This window comes from Pteronotus mesoamericanus, unplaced genomic scaffold (assembly GCF_021234165.1).
Source record: "Pteronotus mesoamericanus isolate MK-2021 breed Mesoamerican mustached bat unplaced genomic scaffold, CSHL_Meso_final contig_94, whole genome shotgun sequence".
Taxonomy (NCBI): Eukaryota; Metazoa; Chordata; class Mammalia; order Chiroptera; family Mormoopidae; genus Pteronotus; species Pteronotus mesoamericanus.
This window is the reverse complement of record NW_026555285.1, coordinates 48,161,296-48,167,069: the sequence shown is the minus strand read 5'-3', so window position 1 is coordinate 48,167,069 and position 5,774 is coordinate 48,161,296.

Here is a 5,774-nt window from a genome sequence, read left to right as displayed (position 1 = left end):
CCCATCTCAGCAGATAAATTTCTTCCTGGGGTTCACGCGAATGAACCTTTCTTCTAAGTCCACAGCCTTTTCCGAGTCTCTGCTTCCCGCCTTGCCTCCCAGGACCCTTGCCCACGGCGCGTTGCCCAGCTTGTGCCCCTCCGGTCTCTGTGACCTGCGGGACGCCAGCGCTCTAGGCTTCCCACGCGTTTGGGAGGAGAGATGGGGTCTTCTTCCCATTTCATTTTTTTGACAGCACTATTGAGATTCATCTAGAGTTCACAAAACATACAAGGAATTCACCCACGTAAAGTGTACGTCTGTGGTTTCAGCATGTTCACAGATACGTGCCGTCATTACCACGGTTGATTTTAGGACATTTAGAACCTCAGACACCCTCTGGCTGTCACCCCCTAGTTTCCCATCCCCTCCCCCAGCCCTAAGCAACCAATGATCTACTTTTTGTCTCTATGGACTTGGCTATTCTGGATATTTCATATGTCTATTTATGATATATATACACACACACAGATATATATGCATGTATATATGAATAATGCTGTCATTAACCATCTTATACAAATTTTTGTGTAAATGCATGCTTTCATTCCTCTTGGGTATATACCCAAGAGTGGAATTGCTGGGTCAGGCGGAAACTCTATGTTTCACTATGTGAGGAACTGCCCAATACGGCTCCCTTTTTGATTTTGCCCAAACATGGGAATCTAGCCATCTTTCCAGTGCAAGTACCTACCTTACTTTGGATAAATTTTTGTATTAATAATTTTTCAGCATGAAATTGCAGTTCATGCTGAGTCCTGGCCGCTCTGATGCAAGCTGTGGCGTCACGTGGCTTAGTATCTTACTTTATATGTCTTTTTTGTTTGATATTACATTTTTATGTAAAAGGCTTTAAGCTGAACATTACTTGAGCAGTGGTCTCCAAAGTGGAGGGTCTATACCTTTAGGATATAAGATGAATCATTGGAAAGTGAGGACAAATGCCATTTGCCTGGATGCTCTATAATTATAGACACTTAGGAATAGCTGTGCACATGTGAGGACTATAAATAAATAGTTCTATATTGGAGATGCATGTGCAAAGTTTTTTTTATAAATAGGAAGGCATAATCATAAAATTCTAGGGAAAACTGTTCTAACAACATAAAATCAAAAATAGCTGTATGATTCTTCATCCTGTTTTATGACAAATCCAACAGGGACAATTTTTAAAAATTACTTTGCTAACACAATAGAAAATTTCCTGCTACTTTTAGTCCAAATGGAATGTGTAAATACCAGTGGAAAGGGCTTTGGATCCGGTGTCAGACTTTTGTTTTTGTTCTTCTTCTGCTAATTACCAATGGTGAGACTTTGGGCCAGTTCCCTAATGGCTTCCATTTCGGTTCTCAAATAGGCATAATAAAACCTGAAATCATGCAACTGATCGTTGCGCAGAGTGAGAGTGGGAAGCATGACAGAGTCAGTGACCACAGGAAGTTGTCATTTATGTGTCTTAGGCAACCACGGAGTATTTTAAGACAAAACATGCAGCGTTCCTTCATCTTTGCCTTCATTGGGTCTTCCCCTTCTCCACCCACCCTACCGATTTCTCTTAACTGTTTTCCGCCCTTCTTCTGTGTTCTTCCCACAAAAGACACTCAAAATTAAGGGTCACTGCCCAAAGGTAAATTGCTCATGGAGGAGTCCACGTGACGCCGCTGTTGCAGAGTTTCCTTCCTGGGGCTTTCATGTGAAGACACAGTGTTCAACACATGCTGAGGTGAAGGTGCAGCCATGTGAAATTGCAGTGCACGCTGAGTCCCAGCCACTCTGATGGAAGCTGCGGCGTCACATGGCTGAGTGTCTTCATGGTTTCGGTTGGATACATGATAGTTTGAGTCTGTCCACATCTTTGGGGATGTGAGTCTTTGTTTAAGGTCAGAGCATGAAGGGAAGTGGTTACAAAAAGAGGTGAAGAGATTCTGGGGAACTGCGCTGGCCAAACAGCTCACTTGGCGCGGTCAAAGGCTCGCTCCGCTCTGCTGGCTGGCACTTGGCATTGCGGAGCATGCTCCGCAAGGCTCCATCAAGTTGCTAGAAATGAATTTGACCTTTCACCCTCAACTCTTGTTTGTAGTTTCTATTCTCTGACACCCTTTCTGAGGGAATGGCTGGCAGACATTTCAGGTCATGATCTCCAGACTATTCTAAAGGGTGACATCTTTTCTTCACTTCTTTGCAAAATAACCATACTTTGATAAGGTTCATTTGCTTGTTTATTCGTTCATTCACATACTCAGAATATATTTATTAAGCACCTATTATATGCCTCTGTTCTAGGTTCTGGGCACAGGGTAGCATCCAAAATAAAAGTTTTAAAAAAACTTGCTCTTAGAGATTTTACATTCTAAGGGGTGTCAGTCATTGAGGGTAAATCAAATGGGGATACATGCTAAGGAGTAAAGAGAACAGTAAGAGTTGGCAAGGGAGGCGGGGAGGAACTATTAGGGAGGAAGGTATGGTTGCCATTATTTCTACGGTGACCAGGAGGCCTCACTGAAAAGTAACATTTCAGATGAGTCTTTACGATGATGGTCCCACTTACGTCTCCAGTTGGTAGTGCTGGGCAGAGAGCATCCTACATCCTAAACCGGCCTGTTCGGGGAGTGACTTCATCCTTGTGGAGGGCATTAGGAGCTTGAGCTGCTCATCTGCCATTGAAGCGCAGGCCGCTTACAGTGTGAGGTGCCTTGAGGTCACAGGGGCACCGGGCCTTTGACCACAGCAAGTGAGCTGTTTGGCCAACGCAGTTCCCCAGAATCTCTTCACCTCTTTTTGTAACCCCGCCTCAGCCACCCATCTGACTTAAAAAGGCTGTGTCTTTGCAGCTCGCACTGTGGCCCTGAGGCGGCCCTCATGATGGAGTCGCTCTCGACGGCACCGCCGGCTGGTGGGCAGGGAGCCGTCCGGAATGACGTGGCCGGGGACTCCCGGGGTCTCTCTTTGCCTCTAGGGCTTTTGCTGCTGCCCGCGCTTGCCCTCGATAGGAAAACCTCTATAGAAAGGACGCTGAGCTTTGTAGCTTGACTTCTCTATAAAATGTTCCTGGAAGTTGATTTTATCTTTGTACCAAACCACCTCTTGTTCAAAGGATCCAAGGGACGGCGGTGGGAAACCGGGACTATGTTTTTGCCATTTTATAAAAACACAGTCATGGTCTCCTTTTGTAATAATGACACCAAAAATTATGGGACAAGAAAAGGTGTGTGACAAGGAGAAATGGGGGTGCAAGGTGAGATCTGAGGTCAGGAGAAGAAGGGCGAAGTCCGTCGGGGTGGCAAGGCCCGCCGGCGACCGCCCTGTTCTGGGATATTGTGCAAGTGATGATTGGAAGATTGTGCAGTGGTTTCGGGATGGCAGGTAGACATACCTGCACCACTGCGAAAGGTAGGACCTCGAGTGGAAGGCCCACAATCAACAAAACCCAAGGATTTCTTGTAGAATTTTTTTTTAAGATTTTATTTATTTATTTTTAGAGAGAGGGGAAGAGAGAGAGAGAAACATCAATGTGTGGTCGCCTCTCGCACGCCCCCTACTGGGGACCTGGCCCACAACCCAGGCCTGTGCCTTGACTGGGAATCGAACCAGCGACCCTCTGGTTCGCAGGCCGGTGCTCAGTCCCCTGAGCCACACCAGCCAGGGTGCATTTCTCATGGAATTTTCACACATACTTTCTTTTGGTCTATTTGTAAGTGTTGGGTGGTTAAAATTTCACATCTTTAGGAAACATAGACTTACCTCCATTTCTATATAAGTAATTCTGCCGTAGTAATAAAGCAGTCGTACCCATCACAGAAGTTGTGTCTCCAGCCCGCGACTGGCCTTCCACTTCATTGGATTTGTTCGTTTGGTCCATAACTTTCATGGAGCCCCTGTGTGCAACTCCCTAACTGGCAGAGGAGGGCAAGGCCGCTGCCCTTACAGAGCTTATTAGCCTGGGGGGTGGAGGGGATCAACAGGTGGGAGCAAAACAGATATCAGGAAGTGAGAATTCCTGTGCTGAAGATGAAGCAAGGTGCTGCGATAGGGTCGTGGGGGAACTGCTTTCAGGGAGGCAGTTAAGAAAGACTTCTTGAGGAAGTAACTCATAAGCCAAGCACGTAACAAGACAGGAAGGAGTCAGATGTGCGCCCGGTTGGAGGAAAAGCATCGCAGGCCGAGGGGTGAGAACAGCGCCCTAAGTGTGTGCGGGAGCGTGTAGGACTCCGTGGTTTGCTGCGCGGTCGGCGCAGAGATAAGTGGGAGACGCCTGCAGGGCAGGAACGTGTCGTGCTGTGAGGACAAGGTAAGAATTTGGGATTTTGTTCCAGATTTGATGGGCAGCTTTTTTTTTCTTTTCTTTTCTTTTTTCCTTTTTTTTTTTTTTTTTGAAGGGGGGCAACGTCAATTAGAAGAATGTGATTTAAGTTTATAAAAATTCTCTCCAAACACCTTTTGATTGTAAATAGACAAGAGTGGAAGCAGGGAGACTCACTGGGAAAATAGCAGGAGGTCCAGGTGGGAAAAGACGGTGGCTTAGAATAGGGTGGTACAGCTATACATATAAACTTGCTAATAGCCTAAAGGTAGGATCACAGGTGACTCCCGGGTTTTGTAGCTTCCGCTGTTGGAAAGTGCGTTTGCTGAGGGAGGAACAGGTCTGGGGGAATCAGTGTCTGATTTGGATGTGTCAGGCTGTGATGCCCACTGGACACATGTTGAGGAGGCAGTGAGTTATGCTAGCCCGGCGCTCAAGGGGAAGTCAGAGACAGATCTCGTGGGAACCGTCTACCTGTATAACGACGGCTCTGAAAGCCCCAGAACTGACTCCAGACTCTCACGCCCACCCCCACCCTTGACCCCCACCCTTTATTGAGGCTAAGCTCGCCTACCGCCTGCTTCTGCCTGCAGCTCCCCCTTTCTGACCTTGCTTCTGCTGCGGATGGTTGCGCGGAGCTTCCCAATGTCCGGGACGGGGGAGAACAGGAGAAAGTCACTGTGTGCGCCTGTAACTACAGCGGCCAGGGAGCGCCCCGTCTCTGCCGCCCCTGACACTGACAGAAGCTAAAAACTGAGCTCAACGTGAGCCGACCGGTTTGTTTGTTTTTTTTTTTAGATTCCAGATTTACGCTGTGGTCTTTAGATATTATCAGCTACTCATAATATGGCTATGATAATATAAATAAGTATTATAAGCTAACAGAAGTTACCTGAAACAATGTTTTTAGTGGTATTGCTTGTCCTTAGTCTCACATGCTGTTGTCTACGTTGTTGAAATACAAACACAAACTACATAAAAATAAACTGTGAAAATGTGTCTTTACTTTTAGATAATATTCCCATTTGGGTTTGACATTTAATTTTATTGGAATAGTGTATTGATGTTTTGCATTTTTATCTGTTTTATCAATAGTATCCTTACGCGATTTCATTCTTATAATAAAAACAATCTATTATTTTTATGCTTTGAACACCCCTTCTTACCCTCTATGTTTGCTGCTACTTATGACTGATTTTATTTTACTTATAAACCCAACTGAATTTACTGTGTTGTTTAGGGTGAAGTACAAACTTTTTTAAATTTTATTTTTTTATCCTCAAAGGGATTTGAAGTTAAAAATATGAAGGAGCCCTCACTGACCTTGAATGTTTCTTGTTCACTGCAGATAAGCTCTCCGGCCCCCCCTGCTGTCCACGTGGTGAGTTCAAGGCCCTGATCTGCTAGGACATCGGGACTCTCCCCTGCCCTGAGC